This window comes from Schistocerca gregaria, chromosome 4 (assembly GCF_023897955.1).
Source record: "Schistocerca gregaria isolate iqSchGreg1 chromosome 4, iqSchGreg1.2, whole genome shotgun sequence".
In the NCBI taxonomy this organism is placed as follows: domain Eukaryota; kingdom Metazoa; phylum Arthropoda; class Insecta; order Orthoptera; family Acrididae; genus Schistocerca; species Schistocerca gregaria.
In genome coordinates, this window is record NC_064923.1 from 644,651,139 (window position 1) to 644,675,596 (window position 24,458).

The 24,458-nt window shown below is 44.7% G+C and overlaps 1 protein-coding gene and 2 non-coding genes across 6 annotated transcripts in view; 2 read left to right on the top strand and 1 right to left on the bottom strand.

Annotated features, from left to right (window-relative positions):
* LOC126365982 (protein TANC2) overlaps positions 1-24,458 on the top strand; it is a 634,979-nt gene that overhangs the window by 307,275 nt on the left and 303,246 nt on the right. The gene's annotated exons all lie outside the window — the stretch shown is intronic.
* Positions 13,594-13,668, bottom strand: Trnas-cga (transfer RNA serine (anticodon CGA)). Its single transcript has one exon. It is a non-coding gene; the product is annotated as a tRNA-Ser (tRNA).
* Positions 13,845-13,919, top strand: Trnas-cga (transfer RNA serine (anticodon CGA)). The gene has a single exon. It is a non-coding gene; the product is annotated as a tRNA-Ser (tRNA).

The window sequence follows — 24,458 nt, forward strand, 5'->3', positions numbered from 1 at the left end:
AGCAAGCAGCAAAGGAAACAAAAGAAAAAGTCAGAGCAGGAATTAAAATCCATGGAGAAGAAAAAAAAAGTTCGAGGTTCGCCGTTGACATTGTAATTCTGTCAGAGACAGCAAAGGACCTGGAAGAGCAGCTGAACGGAATGGACAGGAGGATATAAGATGAACATCAACAAAAGCAAAACGATAATAATGGAATGTAGTCGAATTAAATCGGGTGGTGCTGCGGGAATTAGATCAGGGAATGAGACGCTTGAAGTGGTAAATGAGTTTTGCTATTTGGGGAGCAAAAAACTGATGATGGTCGAAGCAGAGAGGATATAAAATGTAGACTGGCAATGACAAGGAAAGCGTTTCTGAAGGAGAGACATTTGTTAACATCGAGTATAGATTTAAGTGTCAGGAACTCGTTTCTCAATGTATTTGTATGGAGTGTCGTTATGTATAGAAATGAAACGTGGACGATAAATAGTTTAGACAACAAGAGAGTAGAAGCTTTTGAAATGTGGTGATACAGAAGAATGCTGAAGATTAGATGGGCAGATCACTTAACTAATGAGAAGGTACTGAACAGAAATGGAGAGAAAAGAAATTTGTGGCACAACTTGACTAGAAGAAGGGATCGGTTGGTAGGACTTGTTGTGAGGCATGGATCACCAGTTTAGTATTGGAGGGCAGCGTGGAGGGTAAAAATCGTAGAGGGAGACCAAGAGATGAATACACTGAACAGATTCAGAAGGATGTATGTTTCAGTAGGTACTGGGAGATGAAGAAGGTTGCACAGGATAGAGCAGCATGGAGAGCTGCATCAGACCATTCTCTGGATTGAAGACAACAACAACAACAGCCGTAATTATGTCACTGGACGACGGAATGAGCCTCTCTGGGAGTATTTACGGAGGTGTAACAGAATACCCGCTGACCACTTGCAGCACAGACACGGTAGGCCGGACGCAGGCCCATCCCCCCGGCGGCGTCGGTGGCCGTGGCGGTCTTATAAGGCGGGCGGCTGCCCAGCGCCACACAATGCGGCCGGCCGCGCCCTTATAAGGGCAAAGTGGCCCAGGCGGGACGCGACGCGACGAGGACGGGCAGCATCCGCTTCTTGCCGCGCGACTCCCGTCTGTCTGCCTCTCTGCTCCTCTATCGCTCTGCCCTCCTGCCGACAGCACCAGACGCGTCCGTCTCGGCTTCGTAACGGCCAAGCTCCGTGTTCGCACACTGTCAGCGTTTCTCAAAGTAAAATTGAACGCTGCGTTGCTGTAGTAGCGTAGTTAGTCCGTATATTTAGATTCGTAAGATTTAACAGTACTTTGGAACCTCTTCTCGATTTTCATCAGTCTTCATCTGGTTTTGTCTCAGTCTCTGCCCCATCCTGTAGCTCTCTAGAAGTCCATCTACTACTGTGGGGGATATTCCTTGAAGAGAATAATCGGAAAACACTCTAACACAAAAAAGACGCACAACAAAACAATTATCCGAACTAGACAAAAATCGGTAAATATGATGTACACGTACAGACAAACAAATGATTAGAATTTCAGAAAACTTGGATGATTTATTCAAGAAAGAGAGCTTCAAAAAGTGGGCAAGTCAATAGTGCGTTGCTCCACCTCTGGCCCTTATGCAATCTGTTATTCGGGTTGGTACTGATTGGTGTTTTGGATGACGTCCTGACGGATATCGTGCCAAGTTCTGTCCAATTGGCATGTCAGACCGCCAAAAGCTCGAGCTGGTTGGATGACCCTGCACGTAATGCTCCTAACGTTCTCGACTGGGGAGAGGTCTGACAACCTTGCTGGCCAATTTAGGATTTGCCAAGCATGAAGAGAAGCAGTAGACACTCCCGTCTTGTGCGGGCGGGCAATATCTTGCTGAAAAGTAACCCTAGAATGTCCTACAATGAAGGCAACAAAACGGAACGTCGAATATTGTCGACGTACCGCTATACTGTAAGGGTGCCGTGGATGACAACGACAGGAGACCTGCTGTGAAAAGAAACAGCACCCCTGACCATCACTCCTGGTAGTCGGGCAGTATGGTGGGCGGCAGTTAAGCTGGAATACCACCGCTATCCGGGGCTCTCCAGGAACATCTTTGGCCTGAAATCTCATTGACCGGCGTAGAGTTGTTTTCGATTATGAGTCCCGCTTCGAACTGAGCCCCGATGAACAGTGAAAACGTGTCCGGAGATGGGACGGACAATGGGGGCGAGGTCCTTCACATCTCGATGATTCCTTCGTGAAATGATTTTATTATCTTAGAGTGTGTGTTAAAATACCAGTTAATAACTCCGATGGTTTCTTAATACAAGTGCTACTCATCAAACTCCCTGCCTATAGAATATCGTCGCAGTTGTGCGACGGGATTCGTGCTTTCCTGTCAGTTCGCAGTAACTACCAAAAAGTCGTCCAGTCCAGTGAAACATAAGTGATACCAGGAATTCCCTAAGGAAGTCTAACAGGCACTCTGCTGTTCCTAATCCACAGGGCCGCGCTCAAAAGCAGTTCAAATGGCTCTAAGCACTATGGAACTTAACATCTGAGGTCCCCAGTCCTCTAGACGTAGAACCAGTTAAACCTAACTAACCTAAGAACATCACACACATCCATGACTGAGGAAGGATTCGAACATGCGACCGTAGCAGCAGCGCGGTTGTGGACTGAAGCGTCTAGAACCGCTCGGCCACAGCGGCCGGCTGAAAAGTAATGCCTCCGAATTTTTTATGTGGAAAATCTTCCAGCTTTTTAAATAAAACAAACGTTTTTAACATTCTGAATCAATATTCTTCATGTTTACACATTTTCAGCTTTCTACCTCTAGAGGGCTCTGAACTGTAGCATCTAACACGGCAGTGTGTAACGTAACTATGTCGCTACGTCAGAAACCGCGCGCTCTAATCGAGTCTGCTATTCGTTGAGTTCGTCCACACATGGGATACTCCCTCCTTCGGCATGGCAATGCTAGACAACACACGAGTGTGGCGACATCTGCAGCAGGCCGGCGCCTTGTGGTCACTATCATCGAACACTCTCCACACGGTAGCGACTTGGACCAATCAGATTTTCATCTGTTTCCAAAACTTAAAGTACACCGTTGATATCTTCACTTTGATAGTGATGAAGTGGTGCCAGCAGACATGAGGTTGTGGCTCCGTCAGTGAAGTCAAACATTCTACAGTGACGGTATCAACAAACTGGTCTCTCGTTGGGAGAAATGTGTTCGTCATCGGAGGATTATGTTGAGAAATAAGTCTGTAGATATGGAAAATAAAGATGAAGAATGTTAATGATGTTAATAATATTTGTTTTATTCAAAAAACTTAAGAGCTTTCACAAAAAAATTGGAGACTTTGGTTTTCAGCATGCACTCGTTTATAAATGATGTTGGATGCAATATCAGCAGCCCTCTTACATTAATTGCAGATGATGTTATCGTTTAACGTCTAGTAAAGTCATCAGAAGATCAATATAAGTTTTAAAACGATTTAGACAAGATGTCTATATAGTTCAAAAACCGGAAATTGGCCTTACATAATAAAAAGTGTGAAGTCCTCCAGATGAGTACAAAAAGGAATCCGTTAAATTTCGATTAGACGGTAGATCACGCAAATTTAAAGGTTGTTGATATAACTAAATATGTAGTTATTGCAATTACGAACAACTTAGACTCGAACAATCAGCCGGCCGCGGTGGCCGAGAGGTTCTAGGGGCTTTAGTCCGGAACCGCGCGACTGCTACGGTCGCAGGTTCGAATCCTACCTCTGGCATGGGTGTGTGTGATGTCCTTAGGTTAGTTAAGTTTAGGTAGTTCTAAGTTCTAGGGGACTGATAACCTCAGATGTTAAGTCCCATAGTGCTCAGAGCCATTTGAACCATTTGGAACAATCACACGGAAATTTTCCTGGGGAACGCGAACCAAAGACTGAGTTTTATATTTGGGACACTAAAAAAGATGTAATAAATGCACTGAAGAGACTGCTTGTACTTCCTCTTTCGGAGTACTATTGAGTGGTAAGGGGTCTCTACCACATAGGATCGACGGAGCACATTGAAAAAGTTCAAGAAAGGGAAGCTCGTTTTGTGTTATCGCGAAACAGGGGAGATAGTGCCACAAGTGTGATAGACTAGTTGGGGAGGGGTTAAGTAATTAAAATTAAGGTGCTTCTCCATGCGGTGAGATATTTTCAGGATACTTCAATTACCAACTTTATCCTCCTAATGCGAAAATATTTTGTTAACTCCTATCTGTATAGGGACAGTGACCGTCGTAATAAATAAGAGAAATCAGAGCTCACATGGAAATATTTGAAGTTTTGCTGCTACGCCTCACAACTGAATCCGCTGTTAATTTACTCACATAAAAACGTAGCATGTGAAAACTGCTGGATTTGGACGGGTTACTTCTGTAACTGAAATATCAGATCTGAAGATGGTTCTGAATGAACCGAAACCGGTCATATGAATAAAAATATTTGCAATCAAGACGGTTTTTAAGTAAAATTATAAGAGCATATGGACTATCAGACCAATTGTGTGATTGTATTAAAGAGTTCCTACATAACAGAACGCAGCATGTCATTCTCAATGGAGAGAAGTCTTCCGAAGTAAGAGTGATTTCAGGTGTGCCTCAAGGGAGTGTCGTAGGACCGTTGCTATTCACAATATACATAAATGACCTTGTGGATAACATCGGAAGTTCACTGAGGCTTTTTGCGGATGATGCTGTAGTATATCGAGAGGTTGTAACAATGAAAAATTGTACTGAAATGCAGGGGGATCTGCAACGAATTGACGCATGGTGCACGGAATGGCAATTGAATCTCAATGTAGGCAAGTGTAATGTGTTGCGAATACAAAGAAAGAAAGATCCTTTATCATTTAGCTACAATAATGCAGGTCAGCAACTGGAAGGAGTTAATTCCATTAATTATCTGGGAGTAGGCATTAGGAGTGATTTAAAATGGAATGACCATATAAAATTAACGGTCGGTAAAGCAGATGCCAGACTGAGATTCGTTGGAAGAATTCTAAGGAAATGCAATCCGAAAACAAAGGAAGTAGGTTACAGTACTCTGTCCGCCCACTGCTTGAAAACTGCTCACCGGTGTGGAATCCGTACCAGATAGGGTTGATAGAAGAGATAGAGAAGATCCAACGGAGAGCAGCGCGCTTCATTACAGGATCATTTAGTAATCGCGAAATACGGAGATGATAGATAAACTCCAGTAGAAGACTCTGCAAGAGAGACGCTCAGTAGCTCGGTAGGGGCTTTTGTTGAAGTTTCGAGAACATACCTTCACCGAGGAGTCAAGCAGTATATTGCTCCCTCCTACGTGTATCTCGCGAAGAGACTATGAGAATAAAATCAGAGAGATTAGAGCCCACACAGAGGCATATCGACAATATTTCTTTCCACGAACAATACGAAACTGGTGTAGAAGGGAGAACCGATAGAGGTACTCAAGGTGCCCTCCGCCACGCGCTGTCAGGTGGCTTACGGAGTATGAATGTAGATGTAGATGTAGAGTGGCAGTGCACTACTTTACGAGTCTTGACCCTGTGTTAGATCATCTTTGTGGATCGTGGGTCGCAACGTTGCTTGGCAACAGAGTTGCGGTCGCGCTTCGTGCATCCTAAACACGAGGTCGTCAGCCTCTGTCAACCAGCGAAGAGAGCGGAACGCACGGTACCAGGATGCACAGCTGTGCTGCGCCGCGTCGCGAAGCGAGATACGACAGAGTGCTTTTCGAGGAACCTGTTACATTCATAAGAACAATTTAAAGGCTGTCCGCGACGCCTTTATGAGACACCATCTTCCTCAGTAATGAATAGTAATGAACAGCTCCGCCAGTGCAGGAACAAGACCTCAAAAGTGCTAAGAACAGTGGGTGCTTTATATGCGAAACTACAGCGACGTGATGTACCGAGGCGGATGAGACTGCGAAAGCGTGTCCCCTCAAACCAAGTGGATTCCAGCCAAAGACTAAGTCACCGTTTGCTGGCTTTAATAATACGTCGCACTTTTTTCTCTTTTGGGACAATAGGCTTTTGTTCTACCGATGTACCTGTCCGTGTACAGCACGTTTCTAATCTAACTCAGGGTCGCGCTTCAGTAAAGTCCTTATAGCATTTAGTTCTCCTTTGGAACCTGCTTCGGACAATTTCCTTAGATGATAATGAAGTGCTGTCAGTTCGCGAGAAGAATACATTGAGAATGGAATGGAATTTCTTGCACAGCTTTAGATGTATGAAACGTCAGCAGCTTTATCTGTGCCTATAGCCGTATTACATTAACTGTCAGCAAAGTACTTGATGACGTCCATATAAACTCAAGGTCAAATATTGCAGGAAAAGTTGTCCCATTAGAAGATGTGCTACGTGTGACGCCCGAATGTTGCAGCTAGACGTGGAACGCACATGCGACATGAGGCCAAACACTATAGCTGAGCAGTCTGCTGCAGGCAGTTGTGTAATGAACATGGGTGGCAGGTTGCAAATAACAAACTCTCAACGTGGGTTGATAATGGGTGGAATGCCGATGCGTCACAGGAAACACAAGGATTCCAGTTTTCCACGTAAGGAATGACTAGGATAGATGATGACGATGTTTGTTTCGTGTGGCGCTCAACTGCGCGGTCATCAGCGCCCGTACACATTCCCAATCCGTACACAGTCCCATCTAGCCACTTTCATGAGTGATGATGGAATGACAGGACAACACAAACATCCAGTCGCTGGGCAGAGGGCTAGGATAGATCAGCGGTATGAAAACCTCAGCTATAAACAGTCCTCAGGGAGAGGTTGATTGTTTTGAGAAACTTTGCAGTAAGGCTTCGATAGAATCGCGTAAAAAAGCAATCGCCAGTACATCCATTGTGAGTTTTTCGTTCAGATAAATCACTCTTTTCAAAGTATTTCTAGAGGAACAGCATATTTTAAAAATCGTAAATTATATCCAAAATTTTATTCTTAAAAGTACTTCAAAGGGTACTTAACACTGTTTACTTGCAAACTAAGTGAAATTAACATGGGTCGACACTAAATTGCTTACTTTTAGGGGAGTTGACGAAACATTGCTGTGAAACCTCTCAAAAAGACAAATTTAAAAGCTCTGAATTCCTTCAGTTTATGATGGTAAGATTTGCATTATCAGTTTTTGCAGTAATTAAGTACGACATCTCAAAAATTAATCCGTGACTTGGCACAGTGTAAAGGGCGTCCCAGAAATGGTGCGACAAACACCGAGGGGCTGTAGAGGGTATCCTGAGGAACAAATCGAGGATAGGAACTCGTGTCCAGAAACGTCGTCCAACGATGCCACAGAGCGTCGAAGCTATTAGCGCCATCGTCCTCCCATGAGGCGCTGCAGTCATGGACAGTGCGGCTGTTCCCGACGGAGGTTCAAAAATTGCCTAAAATGGCTCTGAGCACTTAACATCTGAGGTCATCAGTCGCCTAGAACTTAGAACTACTTAAACCTAACTAACCTAAGGACATCACACACATCCATGCCCGAGGCAGGATTCGAACCTGCGACCGTAGCGGTCACGAGGTTCCAGACTGAAGCGCCTAGAACCGCTTGGCCACCAACGGCCGGCGACGGAGGTTCGAGTTCTCCCTCGGGCATTGGTGTGTGTGTTTGTCCTTAGGATAATTTAGGTTAAGTACTGTGTAAGCTTAGGGACTGATGACGTTAGCAGTTAAGTCCCATAAGATTTCACACACATTTTGAACATTTTTACTGTGAGACATCGCCTCCGATTTGGATTTGGGACGCGGTTTCAGAAACCTGTCTGTATACGATTGCATCGAGTTCGGCGGCCGGCGACCTCCTCGTGTCACAGTGTCTTCCACTACTTTCAGCCATTCAGTGTAATACGCAAATATCCTCAGCCTACACGAAGAAAATCCTCCGGAACTCTATACAGGTTTAGAGAATAAAGAAAAACTGAGCAGTTTTATTGCACTACTCTTAAAGACTGGATTTTTGTGCTGTATAAACGCCGGCCAGTGTGGTCGAGCGGTTCTAGGCGCTTCAGTTTGGAACCGCGCGACTGCTACGGTCGCAGGTTCGAATCCTGCCTCGGGCATGGATGTTTGTGATGTCCTTAGGTTAGTTAGGTTTAAGTAGTTCTAAGTTCTAGGGGACTGATGACCTCAGATGTTGAGTCCCATAGTGTTCAGAGCCATTTTCTACTGTGTAAACAGCTGCCCAAGTTTTTTTTGAATCAGCGTGCTTAGTCAAAGAAGAGTAAAAAAAATATTTATGTGCAATAAAGGGACAATATTTAGTCTTGCGTTACATCAGGAAATGTGCAGTGCTGGCAGTGAAAACGTAAAGAGGCCAAAAAGACCAGTGCCAAAAATGTGATGACAAATGTCGCAGGACACTTGCGGATGCAAGCTGAAAACAGACGGCAGTACAAGCACTTGTGAGTTTAATCAAATAAAACGAAACGCTTATGGTAAAATAAGTATGTATTTTTTGCAGTTGCATAGAGGGATTTAGCATGTATTAGGTGATTATACAGCAACAACGGACACCATGACTAGACAAATGAAGGACTTGCGTTAAGCTAAGATGTTAGCTTATTGGGAAAAAAATGAAATTATTAAAGGACAAAAATGGTTCACACGGCTCTAAGCACTATCGAACTTAGCAGCTGGTGTCATCAGTCCCCTAGACTTAGAACTACTTAAACCTAACTGACCTAAGGATGTCACACACATCCATGCCCGAGGCAGGCTTCGAACCTGCGACCGTAGCAGCAGCCCGGTTCCGGACTGAAGCGACAAGAACCGCTCTATTAAAGGACAGATACGAAAGATAACCGACAGCGGCAGTGATGCAAATTCCATTTTGAAGAGAGTAATTTCTATTAACCGTTTAATCGCGTTATTTCGTGACTTTGAAACGTCCCCTTTGAACAATTATACAAGAACTGTACTTAAATTGAGACATAATATTTTTTTATCGCAACGCAATCTGACTTTCAGTAATCCCTACAAGAGAATGGCCCCGACTAACATTAACCTATACGTTTCACAAATCATTTACCTCACAAAAATCTTCGTTACTCAAGCTACTGCAACACAGCGAGCGTCACTACTGCCAGCTAAATAAAAGATTCAAACTACGGAAGGCGCTAACTACTGATAGGCATAGTTAGCGAATGAAAGATTTTAATAGAGAACAATGTATTTACCTTAATATATATAGCAGTTCATGACATCCAGTCTTACAAATTTCAAAACTCCGCCATCTCTCTCCCCACGTCCACCACTGCTGGCGGCTCACCTCCAACTGCGCAACGCTACGCGCTGTTAGCATCCAGCTACCGCTGCCCAACACTACAATGGCAGACAACAATGCAAACCAGCCACAGACGGCACACGGCACAGCCAGTGATTTTCATACAGAGCGCTACGTGGCGGCGGCGTTACCAATAAAAAAACCTAAACAGCCTACTTACAACTTTCATTCGACTGTGAGACAGCTCAATGGTTGCATTCCGCGAATTGTTTCCAGCGAGATTAATACGTTTAAATTATCTGGTGATTTGTAGCGAGCTGCGGGATGTGTATGGCCAAAATCGTGTTCTTTTCATTTTTACTTCTGATAAACTTCGAGAAGATGCTGAGTAACACACACATATTCTGTCACTGAAATTCTTAAAATGTCCATTTATTTACCAAGTACGTCCACGGCTTCGTTCTTCACAGCTATTAAATGTTTAATAAACAATTACACCTTAAAATTATGGTCTTCATGATCATCACTGAACAGGTGCAAATAAACACATGTTGATGGTTCTGTCGTACTTGTCTGGAACTCAACCGAAACCAGCCCTTTGTAGTGGATGATTTTTAGTCCAGTATAGCCTGCTACATTATGATTTCGATGATAATAAGGTTACTATGCAATTTAAGATTTTTCTTACATGAAAAAAGTCCCTGGTCCAGAACATTATTACTTAAGTCACTATCTGTACAAACTTCCCTGCAGAGTAATGCTGTGTGCTGTACCTGTTTCCGTGGTTTGTTTAGTGCCGCCAAGAGTGACTGTCTGAGCCAGCACTGTCAGAAATAGATCTTCCTCCCTAATTGCTAAAACAAAAAGGAAAGACGGAAGGTTTCTGCCTCTCCACTACGGGAATGTCCGTCTGTTTTTGCCATGCTGATCGAGTGTCTCTTGCCAGGTTAAAGAAACGAACGCTACTCCTCAAGAACAATGACCTATAATACTTTACATTTTTGCCGTGTGTCTGCGCTGTTAAATGCCAGATTCCACGAACCTCCGCTGGACAGATAGATCACAAAGTGGTAGGGCAGGACAAGAAGAGCGCCGCAGTGACACAGTTCAGCGGACGCGGAATGCAAGTCTACATAGCGCAGCAGACGAAGCGTTTTTTTTTAAAAAAAAAAAAAAAGAAGCAGAATCTCGTGGGGCAGTGGCCAGAAGAAATGGAGCAGCAGCTACGTTTACAAGAAGAGTCGGGACGGTCCGCCTGAAGTGCACGTGAAAAAGCGCCCGGCCGTCGCAGCTGCCATGTAAGGGCACAGCGGCGCCATGGCGGCGGACCCACACGCCGGGGGCCGCCGTGCGAGGCCCGGCTGAGTCACGGGGCACCGGTCGTGCAGATGGTGTCTCCATCTTACGACTATTTTCCGTGAATGCAGTTCATAGTAATTTTTCTACAAAAAATTTGCTGCTTTAGTCACGATTCATAGCAATGTATACTTCTGCTTTAGCGTGTTACATCTGTAAATAAAACTCTGAGCCGCCAGGGGGTGGTCGAGCGGTTCTAGGCGCTACAGTCTGGAAGCGCGCGACCGCTACGGTCGCAGATTCGAATCCTGCCTCGGGCATGGATGTGTGTGATGTCCTTAGGTTAGTTAGGTTTAAGTAGTTCTAAGTTCTAGGGGACTGATGACCCCAGATGTTAAGTCCCATAGTGCTCAGTGCCATTTGAACTAAAACTCTGAATTTTATTGCATGCGCTACTGCTACGACACTTTTGGTGTTGTTCGTGCCAGTGGGGTTAGGTGTCGAAATTCTGCAGAGAAATATACGCTGGGTTACGAACGCGTTATTTTTTCCCCTAAGGGGAAAGGGGAGGCATGTGGGCTTCAGAAATTCGATTTTTAGATTATAGCATATTTGAAATGCCTGGTCTTTCCTGCGTGAAACAGTTTTTGTTTTATATAAATATAAAAATTTTTTCGTGAGATATGATGGTTTTCCTGACGCTCTGTGCAGTCTGGTATTTAAATGCTACGCCTTCCCTTTTGCGCCATGCAGAGATAAAGCACAGCTTTTAATTAAATGAAATTAAATTAAACCCATAGTTAGAGACTTTTGTCAAGATACCTTGTTGAAGAAATGTCTTCATGGGAAAACCCAAAATTTAAATGAATGTGTGAATTCTGTCATTTGAATCCGGTTACCGAAAACTGTATTTGTTCAGCTTAAAAAAAATGGTTCAAATGGCTCTGAGCACTATGCGACTTAACTAATTAAACCTAACTAACCTAAGGACATCACACACATCCATGCCCGAGGAAGGATCGAACCTGCGACCGTAGCGGTCACGCGGTTCAAGACTGTAGCGCCTAGAACCGCTCGGCCACTCCGGCCAGCTGTTCAGCTTACAACCCTCAAATTTGGTGTTTATGATGCTATTTTATGATGGTGTAGTTAGAAAACTGGATGTTTTGGAGTTATTGGGCATAAAATCTAGTGTAAATGCTGCAAAATTCATGGTGCAAATGGACAAAGAGAGAATCCGCAATGCAGATACTGCTAATTTAAAACACACAAAAGAAGCCAGACAGAAAAGAAGAGGGACCAAGAGAAGTAAAGAAGATCAGTATGATTTATATGATGCTCAGTATGGTCCAGGAAAATATTAGTGGTAACTAATTCTCATCAATAACTACACTAGAATTGTAATATTAAATTTTAAATGGATTTTTCTCAAACTCCATTTTTTTACTTTGAGGTACCATTATTTGATAAACTAATGGGGTTAGAAATATGAAATTTGGCCAATTTCTACTGCAAATGGTAATAAGTTATTACAAATAATCGGAGAACCACCAGACAGTCAGAAACTGTTTTATAATAATTAAGACACAAAAAAGTTAAATTTTACTAGTGAAAGAGGAATTATGTTCATTTTACTTGTAAATTGAGGCATATATGTTATATTCTGCAGTAAAAATTTGATTGTTGCATCACTTATAGTTCTTTTGAAAAGTGTACCTATTCAAAGGGTAAAATAGTATTGGCTGAATAGGGATAAAAATTGCCTTCCGTCTACCCCTAAACGTGGCATGTATTGATTGAAGTTACCTGCTACCTCTATTACCTAGGGCTGCAGCGCCTAGAACCGCTCGGCCACAACGGCCGGCATTTCTTTATCCGACGTATATCTCGCTGAGGTCCACGACTAGCAAACCAGGAAAATTCAAGTTAATACGGAAGCTTACGGACAGTCGTTCTCCAGATGCACCATTCGTGAATGAACAGCAAAGGTGTGAAATGATAATGATATCAGAAATACCCTCCGAAGCACACTGCAAAATGACTTGCGGGGTATAGATGTAGATGCAATGTAAACAAACAAACAAACATTTTTTCAGTCTCTGGGTCGTTTTTATTGTAGGATTATAGGTTTCGGGTAGTGTCTCCAACCTTCACGTCACATTGTTAGTTACACAGTAACCTGTATTACCAAAAATTTATGAGCTCCACAGTCATGCATACTAATAGTTTTTCTACCTGCTATTTCGTTTTCATTTGTTCCGCAATGTGCCTTCATGCGGTAGAGACTGGACCTCCTGTTGATGGTTGTAGAGTAATTTCAAGAGCTGTTGATGTTGACAAAGGGGTGATTACTACTTCTGCTCCAGCAGAGTAAGCGTTGATCAGGAATCCGATTGTCTGATAGTCGGCTCTTCCATTTGTCATTAAGTTCGTTGGAAATGCTGGAGGCTATCTTAACTGCTATTAGAATAGCGATAACCGGTGCAAATACAACTTCTTCTTTCGTCATTACTATCTCAGTGCTTCTTCATCCTTCTTCGCTTAGAGAGTCATCGCAGAAACGCTTTGGTCATATAGTAAGAAATCCAGATTGCAAGTTTATCCGAGGTAAAAAAGGGTGATCAATTGATACTTTCAGACGAAAGACGATGCACTGGCAGCTTGAAGACGTTATAATTTCTGGGAAGATCTACTTCTGGTGAGTTTAGGAACTGCAGTCGCAAGCCACGCTAGGGGTGAAATGGGGTGCCAGTTCAGACATTGTTCCGAGGTAAATCATGCGGCTAAGAATTTATCTTCTGTAAACTGTTTTGCCGGCCACGGTGGCCGTGCGGTTCTGGCGCTACAGTCCGGAACCGCGGGGCTGTTACGGTCGCAGGTTCGAATCCTGCCTCGGGCATGGGTGTGTGTGATGTCCTTAGGTTAGTTAGGTTTAAGTAGTTCTAAGTTCTAGGGGACTTATGACCTAAGATGTTGAGTCCCATAGTGCTCAGAGCCATTTGTAAACTGTTTTCGTTTTGAAACTTCCTGGCAGATTAAAACTGTGTGCCCGACCGAGACTCGAACTCGGGACCTTTGCCTTTCGCGGGCAAGTGCTCTACCAACTGAGCTACCGAAGCACGACTCACGCCCGGTACTCACAGCTTTTACTTCTGCCAGTATCCGTCTCCTACCTTCCAAACTTTACAGAAGCTCTTCTGCGAACCTTCTGGTTCGCAGAAGAGCTTCTGTAAAGTTTGGAAGGTAGGAGACGGATACTGGCAGAAGTAAAAGCTGTGAGTACCGGGCGTGAGTCGTGCTTCGGTAGCTCAGTTGGTAGAGCACTTGCCCGCGAAAGGCAAAGGTCCCGAGTTCGAGTCTCGGTCGGGCACACAGTTTTAATCTGCCAGGAAGTTTCATATCAGCGCACACTCCGCTGCAGAGTGAAAATCTCATTCTGTTTTCGTTTTAATAACAGTTTCGAACTGAAATTAAGACATCGGACATGAAATGGCTATTCGGCTGTTTCCACCAGTAGGCCATTCGTTGACGTGTACATTACGATGCCAAGCCAAACTCGGAATTTCTTCTAGCGGTCAACTGTCAGAGCCGTATACCGTCCCGTCAGAAAAAGCCAGTCTAAGGCATAGTTTAAATGATTTATAATTACAGTTTCATTTATTATGCCACCGTCGTTTCAGATGCGTGCGGGAGATTTCCAGAAGGGTAAAAATTCTTAAAGGCAGCCTAAGAGTCAACAGGAACATACAAATGATGTCTAGTGAATAACAGAACACAGCTGAACAGTGAAAGCTCTCGTGATAATTATTTAGCAGACTTAAATGAGGCCGGCCGGAGTGGCCGAGCGGTTCTAGGCGCTGCAGTCTGAAACCGCGCCACGGCTTCGGTCGCAGGTTTGAATCTTGCCTCGGGCATGGATGTGTGTGGTGTCCTCAGGTTAGTTAGGTTTAAGTAGTTCTAAGATCTAGGGGACTGATGACCTCAGAAGTTAAGTCCCATAGTGCTCAGAGCCATTTGAACTTAAATGAGATTACGGTGTAGTATAGGAGCTGTCATCGTGTTTGAACTGCAATGAAGAAAACGCGGTTTCAGTAATTGATACCGTCTAGCGTTCCTCTTAGTTGGGCTGAGTGGATACAGCTTCATTCAGCCTTTGTACTTCATCCTAAATGACTTGAATACTGGGATTGTTCCTTTAATTACACGGCTGTGTTCTTTTCTCATTCTTACCAAACTGAGCTCGGGCAACCATCAGTTTCGTGGTCTGTTGGAGACAGAGATTACGTCGCATTATTAGATAGAACATTGAATGTTCACGGCTCGTCCTGTTTACCTTTTTCTGTCAACGAGGTCACAGCAGATTACTTCTGTGGCATTCGTCGAATTGTGTTCCACCTGTGACGACTATGCTGTAGGTAGGGTCGTTAATTAGTATTAAATAGATCAGAAGACGCATCTCCCTGCGAATATTAGCGGGTGTATTTCTCCCCCGAGCGGTTAATAAAAGTAAATCTTGCAGGAATCCCATGAAGATGGTAATGAGGTACACTCTCCAGATCTCACGCATTCGTGTCGAAGCCGGCCATTGTGGCCGAGCGGTTTTAGGTGCTTCAGTCGTTAACCGCGCGACCGCTGCAGTCGCAGGTTCGAATCCTGCCTCCGGCATGGATGTGTTTGATGTCCTTAGGTTAGTTAGATTTAGGAAGTTCTAAGTTCTAGGGAACTGATGACCTTGGATGTTAAGTCCCATGGTGCTCAGAGCCATTTGAACCATTTTTTTTTCAAGTCGAATTTACCCGACACCATTACTGCGAAATGAAAGGAAACAGCATACGTACTGAGAGATGTATTGTTGCTCGTTAGAGAACTCTCGCTAAACTTAGATCTTTCACAAATAACCTCTCCGATGTTTCTCTTACCTGCAAAATCAGTTCGCAAAATCCAGCACATTTCTCATCCGCGGCGCCAATATACAGTGTCATAATTAGGCTGAGAAACTAGCGTTGCAAATTTCCGTGGAAATAATCTCCCTCTATTTGCCGCGCGCCTTGATTTAGAGGCTGGCATAATTTCTATCGCCTGAGCGCTCTGCACATTTATCATCTCTCCGCCTGACCCCTCCTCCAGCTGCGTTACCGTTAAGCCCAGTGACTGACGTGCAGCTCGTCATTTTTTTTTCTCTCCTCCTTTCTTTTATTTTTGCCTTCGACTTATTTGCGTTGCAGCGCGGCGCGGACGGGCGCACGTATTGATTCTCGTTATTCGCTGGGCGTTCCTGGGCACACGGAACCGGCGGTGTAGGCGGAATAATTGGTCGCTGGATTCAGCCGCCCGGGGCCAGAGGCCCGCCGTGTTTGTATAAGGCAGGCAGCGGCCGGTGACGTCACACGCGGCGAGCTGCTACGGCGTGTGGGCGGACCGGAGCGAGTCTGGGGCGGTCCGCGGGAACAACAGGGGGCAGCGCAGCGCAGCGGCCAGGACAGAGATGCGCTTGCGGTCGCGGACAAGGACAGCGGGTGTGACGTGCCGCCGCCTCTTACTGTGAGGGACTCCGCGAAACTTGGTCTCCTTGATGACCTCCAGCGAGGTACACTACAGGCCAATAAAATTACAACACCAGGAAGGACAGCAAATAACGGAAGTTTTCTTATTGTGCGTATACGGTATAGCAGAAACAAAACAAGGTTAAACTTGTAGGTGGTGTGGGGTATACTGAGTGCGAAATTTAGCTCACAGAGTTGTCACCTGTCGTTAGCCGAGAGCAGTGTGCGATTTGCAGGGGGGCATGGGGGTGGATTCCCCCCCCCCCCCCTCTGCATCAGACCATCCCTTCCTCTGGTTTTAGTTCATGCATCCCAACCTGGGATGTTTATTTCCCACGCACTGGAGTAAAACTTTACATATAATTTAAATTTGTGGAGCCGAACTCTGAAAGTTTTTAATACAATCTTACTATTAATACTATTCATGAGTTTGCTTATTAATTTTGAAAAATTGTTATGTAGTAGTTAAGCATTTCAAAACATTTAGAACTAAATCATCATTCTCATTTTGTCATTGTTGCTTTCGTCTAAGGTGCGTCGTCCGTTTACTTGCGAGCTTGTGAGGGAAGTAGTTTAGCAGTCATACCGCAGCAGTCGTACCGCAGAGTTGGGTGAGCTGGGGGCTGAAATTCCCACCCCGGGCCCTGACACAGGGTGGAGACCGGCCCGGTACCGGTGCGAACATTTACCGTTAGGCCACCTTTTGGCAACGGTATGGCGCGGAGTAACGCGCCTGGGACGAAAGCACGCACTACTAAATAACACACCTTCGTCTGCTTCTAGTTCCTAGGATACTACTTCGAGGATCTTCTTCAAATACTCTTCTCTTCTACCATCGTTTTCTTTTCCTTTGGTTTTCATTTCCGTTGTTAGCTGCATGTGCAAGTAACAAGTAGGCCGCCGCTGCGATACTTTACCATCCTTTATACTGCAAGACCGACACACGTTTGGCACAAATTCTGTTGCTTTGGTATAAATTAACCTGCCGCATGCAACATACGGCGCAAGATGTTGCCTGTTGCAGCATGCTACACCACATTTCCGTAGCATGCCACAATGTTGCAAGGCGTCGCCCCAGCGTTAACGTGGCTTTAGAGCCAGGTCTGTATTGTATGGTGGGTGTGATGTGTTGCGACCGAAATTAAAACCAGCCATCAGATCCAAACGTCGTGGAAAACTGTGAAGAGGTGTCATCCTGCAACAAGATAATGCTCGCCCACATTCTGCCAAACGGACAGCCGACGCAATAAAGGAGTTGAGACTCGAGGTGCTGGCTCCAAGCGTTTTTCACATGTTTGGACCCTTAACGGAAGCACTATAGGGAAGAAGATTTGAATGTGATGAAGACGTCATTGTTGCGGTGCAAAATTGGTTACAGATTCAACCGAAAAACGTATTTTCTGATGAAATAAAAAAAACACCTCGTAAAACGTCGGGAAAACTGCATTGAAGTCCAGGGAGGTTACGTAGAAAAATAACGTACGTTTCAGTTTTCTATCATCAGAAATACAGCTTTTCAGAAATGTGCCTTTCCTTTTTGAATTCCCGTCGTATACCTGTACGTAGATGATTTTGTAAATAAGCTTTACCTATAACGCACTTTTAAAGATATAACAAGGGATGGCTTTTCTGATAGTGCTTTACCTATAACGCACTTTTAAAGATATAACAAGGTATGGCTTTTCTGATAGTGAATAGTGAGTTTCGGCATTAACATCTATTTATAAATAACTGTTTAACCATGGGTAACGCCACGGTCCAGCTAGTAACATATGAAATTATACCAACCCCCTAAGACATCCCCCCAACCCCCATTGTAAAAACACAAATCGCACCCTGGCCGAGAGTGCTAATGCGGTGCTTCCTGGATTCGGACAGGCGCGCCGGTCCCGGATCGAATCCGCCCGCCGGATTAACGACGAGGACAGGTGTGCCGGCCAGCCTGGATGTGGTTTTTCGGCGGTTTTCCACATCTCTCTAGGTGAATACCGGGCTGTTCCCCACGTCCCGTCCCAGTTACACGACTCACAGACATTTGCACCACATCCACACTTTTCCATGATTTACACTGGACGCAGACAGATCTCGTACTCTGACTCCGTCCCGGTGGGTATGGGGTGGCGGCAGGAAGGGCATCGAGCCTCCCCTTCACATTAACATGCCAAATCCGGTTTAACCACGCCGACCCCGCGCAAAATGGGGGACAAAGGCGCAAGCGATAGAATAGTTGTCACCTGTAGCACCAACTGCGGCTCTCAGCTAGCTGCACACCGGGCCGAACTGAGCTCGGATGACAGATGCAGGTACGTCATTTCTTCTGCCACAATTCTGTGCCAAAGTTCATCAATCGTAGTTGCAAGCGAGTGTTGCCGTGTCTGTCTCGTGGCAACTCACGACTAGGTTTTTTCAGTGGGTGACAGATCTGGAGAATGTGATGGCTAGGTCAGCAGTCGGAGACAGGTCAGAACACGACGGGCAATATGTTTTGAGTTACCGTGTTAACTAATAAAGTCACACAGATCTCCAAGATGTGTGCACTGTCATAGAACATCGCATCATAAATGCACGGCCTACTGTCAACTTGCCGCCTTTGTGGGAAAGAGATGATCATGTCGTGTACCTATATTGAGCGGCACCTCATACCATCACGTCATTATCTGGACCTGTACGACGATGAAAAAAGGAATCTTCAACGTGCGTTCACCTCGTAGGATCTGCACATAGGTGTATTACACTGTCCAGTCATATTAATGTGACAACCTGACAGAAGCCTGAATAGCCACATTTTGCAGTGCATACCGCTGTTAGACGTGCGGAAAGAGGTCAACGAGGTTCTGGAAGGTACCATTAGGGATTTACAGCCATGCCGATTCCAGTGCAGTGGCCAGCTGCCGTAGGTTTCTCGGTCGAGGGTCCAGGAATAACCCGGTCGAGGTGGCCCCACAGATTCTCGATTCGGTTAAATCCTGGGAGTCTGGAGGCCAGATTCGTACAGTAAACTCACACTGGAGCTCTTCGAACCACTCACGTACACTGCGAGCTGTGTGACACGTTGCTTGTCTTGCTGGTAGATGCCATTGTGTCGAGGCAAAAGAAACTGCCTGTAGGGGTAGAAATGGTTCTCAAGGAGAGTTGTATACTTGTGTTCAGCCGTCGTGCCTCCCAGACTGATGAGATCACCCCATGAAGTGCCGCGAAAGCATTCGCCAGACCAAAACCCTACCTCTGTATTTGCTTTCAGAAGATTCACACAGTATACGCCAACGACCGTCTATATGATGACGGATGAAACTACACTGAAAAAGCCAACTGTCGCCATTCAGTAGACGTCCAGTTGAGGCACTGAGTTGCAGATTCCAGCCTTCGTTGTCGATGGATGGCAATATGGGTGCATGAACCATTCGCCTGCTGATGAGGTCCATAGCTAAACAGTGTTGACAGTCCCTCCGTTCGTCTGGGCGGTCAGTTGCGCAACAATTGCTCGTCTGTTCCCCTCTACACATTCCCGCAGCTGTCGTTCACCCCTGTGGTGAACCACAGTTGCCTTGGGGCCGATTTTGGATAGCGCCATTTTGCCATGCTCGGTATCCTTTAACCATAGCGGCACGCGAACATTTTATAAACTTACCCATTTCGAAAATGCTTCCATCCTTGGTCCAAAAGCCAATGATCATGACCTTTCGAGTGCGCCTCCCTTTGCTACTGCATCAAAGGATATTATAACAATGATCGCTGTACTGACAGTTTGTAGTGTTTTAGACACTTGCTTGCCTTGGTACAAACAAGCCCATTTTCTGGTAGAAGCTAAATAGCATTGCGATCACCAACAACATGTTTATCCTCTCAAGCGCTAGTCACGTGGGGCCGTTCAGAGCCTGCATGGCGTTGAGTACGCCCTTCTGTCTCGCGACGTCTCGATTCGACATGTATCTTCCCCTGTCCTCTCTTCTCCTCTCCTTTCCTCTTCTTTCATGACGTTGGTTAAGACTGCGTTCATATTCTTGAGGACCGCGGTTCAAAGCTGCGATAGTTCATACTCAGTTGCATTTTTTTTAACCGTGAACCGAAGTCAATTGGATGAGGAAAAGTTAAGTACCAGCGCCGTTTTGACAGTCTCGTAGCTTTAGAAACAAAATAATCACGAGATCCTAACACGAAGTTACATCGGTCGCGCGAAAACTACACCATGAAGGAGAAAGGCTGTCATTAGTCATTTAGCGAAGTCTTTTAAAAATCGTCTTACCTTCCGGACTCCGCTACAGAATCCAGAGAATTTGCTCGCAGAAGGGTCGCCTAATGATGGCTGTTTTCCGGTCACGCCAGCCCGAGGCCTCTCACTCATTTCTTCCGCGTGCTTCAGAACAGCGGTCACAGAGATCGCTACGCCAAGGAATCACACACTGAAAGTTTGTCGCAGAATTTCAGACTTATGATGGGGTACCACGAAAATAAAAATTAACTTTTATTAAGTGCGCGCTACAGAAATACGAAAGTAGTTCGCCGAAAACGCGTTTCTTCGGTTTAGCATTATATTACCAAACGCGACGATGAACTCATGTGGGACAGACGTGACAACGGTCCACGATGCAGCAGATCCTTCATCGTGGGAAGCGCTTGCACTGTGGCTCGGAGAACATCCTATTGTAATGATCAGTAAGCTCCACTTCGTGGCATTGAAGGAGCAACGAGTTGAAACCTAGCCTACGTTTAATCGTAGTCATAGGTAAAACCACAGATCAGAGCTGTATTCTCTTCTTGGTTTGCCTCCTTACCTGCAATGCAGAATCCCAGTAGAAATATAACGCTTAAAACGTATGTCACTTGCCATAAGAGAGGTCGTAAAGTGAAGGTTAACACTGTCATAAGAAGTAGATAGTCTGACAGCATTCTCTTCCTTGTATCTTTCTCCACTTACGATTTTCTTTTAATTCAACACGACACCTCGCGAATCTTTCGAGGCCGAAGATATTGTAATCTGCAGGAATCAATCAGATTCTGACTTTGTCCATGCAGTCCATCTTTTATGCGTTTAACTTAGCAGATAATTGGATCATAATTGGTCTGACCCGCTTACAGTTTGTGGAGAAGCTGTAAGTTACTAACGGATTCTTCAGCCACATCTTTGTGGAAAAAATATCACGTTTAAATAGGATATAAATTGTATTTTATTTCACTACTAATTGCATGTTACGAATCGAATTTTGCCATATTAGGCCTTCATCTGGCAACAACTCACTGGCATCCAAAGGAGATACTAGTATGCGAGAAACTAAAATATGGAAACTAAATATATTACCAACACCCAAAACCTTTAGTCATTGCATTAGCTAGAAAACGTTATTTACTGTCTTCGTTTGGGGCTTCATTTATTTTTGCTGACATAATCTGTGTCTCTTGTGCCGGCCGCTGTAGCCGTGAGGTTCTAGGCACTTCAGCTGGGATCCTCGCTGCCGACGCGATCGTAAGTTCGAATCCTGTCTCGGGCAAGATTCAAATGGCTCTAAGTACCATGGGACTTAATACCTGAGGTCATCAGTCCCCTAGACTTAGAACTACTTAAACATAACTAACCTAAGGACATCGCACACAGCCATGCCCGAGGCAGAATTGGAACCTGCTACCGTAGCAGCCGCGTTGTTCCGGACTGAAGCACCTATAATCACTCGGGCACGGCGGGCGGCCTTCGGGCATGGATGTGTGTAATGTCCTTAGGTTGGTTAAGTTTAAGTAGTTCTAAGTCTAGGGGACTGATGACTTCAGATGTTAAGTCCCATAGTGCTTACAGCCATTTTGTGTCTCTCTTTTTCTGTACTATATTATACTGTCACCACTTCCCTGGTTCTACATTCACGCTACCTGCATACTTCGATATAACGTGACACCGCCGTTAGTTTACCACCTTTATGCATAACATGTAGCAAGTTGTGTCTTCATAAAAAAAAAATCTGTGTCAATTTGCATGCATTTGACCCAAAGTGATACTTGTACTAAACTTTGTCTCTCGAACCCTGACAACTTTTCCCAACGCATATTCCATGTATTTGTACCGCGCTAAGCCACTAACTACCGTAACATGTTTGATACACGAATAATTAGCACAAGATTTAAAATTTGCTACCTAATTTTACGATCAAAGGTTATGTGTGTTTGTAATTCGTAGTTTCCAAGGTTTGGTTTAGTAGCATATTGTTTCTTGTGGATGCTAGTCAGTTATTATCACATGATGACCTAATCAGCTGGAAATCGGCTCGTAATAGAATAATATTGATGGTTTTTCAACAATAACAAGAAGCCTGCGCCTTCGGGGCATCTGTAAATACTGCCATTGTTTAAAAAAACAAGTTCAAATGTGTGTGAAATCTTATGGGACTTTAACTGCCAGGGTCATCAGTCCCTAAGCTTATACACTACTTAACCTAAATTATCGTAAGTACAAACACACACACCCATGCCCGAGGGAGGACTCGAACCTCCGCCATGGTTTAATTTCATGATGAATTAAGATAGCAGTGTAGTTACTCTTATTCAATCCTATTCTGGTTTAGGACGTACGATGCTTCTACCTTGAAATCATTGACGGAGCATTTATACAATATACTTTTGTACATTCAAAATCCTCGAGACTGCAGTGTGTACGTGTATGATGTGTGTCAAAGCGACCGAGTTTTCTACCCTCCAAAGCAAGGACCAAATAGCGTCTTTGTGGCTTCAGTTTTGCACCATCAAGAGCACAAACTACTCACGACAAGTGCAAGCATGACCGAGACATTGTGTGGTGTGATACATTGTTTTCGTCATTTCTTGTGTATTGTGAGCATAGAGTTTTCCTTTCCCGTACAGGTACTTCAGCTTTGTGGGGAAATCTTAACGGTTGTTTACAGCAATTGCTCACATGTTTTCTGGGAATACCGGCCATGACCTCCTTCTTCTGTGCGGATGTATATATATATATTCCCCGAACTCTTACGGGACTTGGTAAGAACGTCTTCCACGAGTAATGAGTGTGTTGGGTAGGGACTCTACCAATGTAGCGTGTGGACATATAAGGTGAGAATGTGGGTCTCGCGGGAGTTGTGCGCGAGATAGTCCCTGCACTCGAACTATCCTATGTGCCCTCGGTGGCTCAGATGCCGGCAGGGTAGCTCAGCGTATTCTGTCAGAGAACTGACTGCTCGCCCTCTGTAATAAAAAAAACACAGTAAAGAAATCAACGATCTCCTTGAACGGATGTCCTGTGACGCCAGCCCAGACCAAACGCAACGAACAATACCAAAATTAAAACATGGATAGAGCATCTGCCATGTAAGCAGGAGATCCCGGGTTCGAGTCCCAGCCGGGGCACACATTTTCACCTGTCACCGTTGATATATATATCAACGCTCGTCAGCAGCTGAAGGTATTAATATATAATTCTAATTTTTTTCTTTCAGTTTCCCCCTTTTTCCTATTGTTCTTTCAGCAATAACTGTACCATACCTTTCGCCTCAAAATAATACATTTTTCAAGACTCTTACGAGTAAGCAAATAAATACAGCGTTAACAGCTGGTGCAGCTGACAGTGTGTGCTGCATTTCAGTGTGCGCCTGTTGCAGCGGAGGTGCCAGACGGAGGCGGTGCAGCACCTGCCGATGCAGCTCGCGCTGTGGGCGATACTATGTGGCTCTCACAATGGGAGCATTAACTTTTACGCGCTCCTGAAATGGTGAGCCGTGTACTCACCCTAACCTATATAGCTCAGCGATAACGGTCCATATCCGGAGTCGCTGTGGCTAGACTTCAACTCTTGTTTGGTGCTCTGTGTATCATGCAGCCAGAACAAAGACGAAGGAAGATTAGTGTTTAACAGCTCGTTGAAGTTTAGGTCATCACAGAGTGATCACACGTTCATATTGGGAGAGTGCGTGGAATGAAAGGGCCGCGTCCTGTACATCTACATCTACATGGATACTCTGCAAATCAGTGTCTGGCAGAGGGTTCATCGAACCACCTTCACAATAATTCTCCATTAATCCAATCTCGAACAGCGCGCGGAGAAAACGAACACCTGTATCTTTCCGTTCGAGATCTGGTTTCCCTTATTTTATTATGATGATCATTTCTGTCTATGTATGTCGTTGATGATGATCATTTCTGTCTATGTATGTCGACGTCAACGACATATTTTTGCATTCGGAGGAGCAAGTTGGTGACTGAAATTTCGTGAAAAGCTACCACCGCAACGAAAAATGCCTTTCTTTCAATGATGTTGACCCCAAATCCCGTATCATAACAGTGACACGCTCTCCCCTATTTCGCGGTAATACAAGAAGATCTGCTCTTTTTTTTTTTTTCAATTTTCTCTATGTACTCCGATAATTCCATCTGGTG